We start from the raw sequence: 214 nt of genomic DNA, 5'->3' as shown, positions 1-214 counted from the left end.
TTATATTCTCAGAGTTATATTGTAGGATTTGTGTCTAGTAAAATATAATTCTTGCCTCACGTGCATTTGGGATTGTCTTTTAATAAAGAAATAAGAATTTTAATTACTGTTTTCTGAAGGCCAACCTCATATGTATTTAAATTTCATAGTAGCTCTGCAAAGTCGGTGTTTTATCTCTGCAGATGAGGAGACAGATGCTGAGGAGCAAGATAAT

The sequence above is a fragment of the Oryctolagus cuniculus genome, chromosome 13 (assembly GCF_051225735.1).
Source record: "Oryctolagus cuniculus isolate XC-2025 breed Fujian yellow rabbit chromosome 13, ASM5122573v1, whole genome shotgun sequence".
In the NCBI taxonomy this organism is placed as follows: domain Eukaryota; kingdom Metazoa; phylum Chordata; class Mammalia; order Lagomorpha; family Leporidae; genus Oryctolagus; species Oryctolagus cuniculus.
This window is presented reverse-complemented; position numbering follows the sequence as displayed.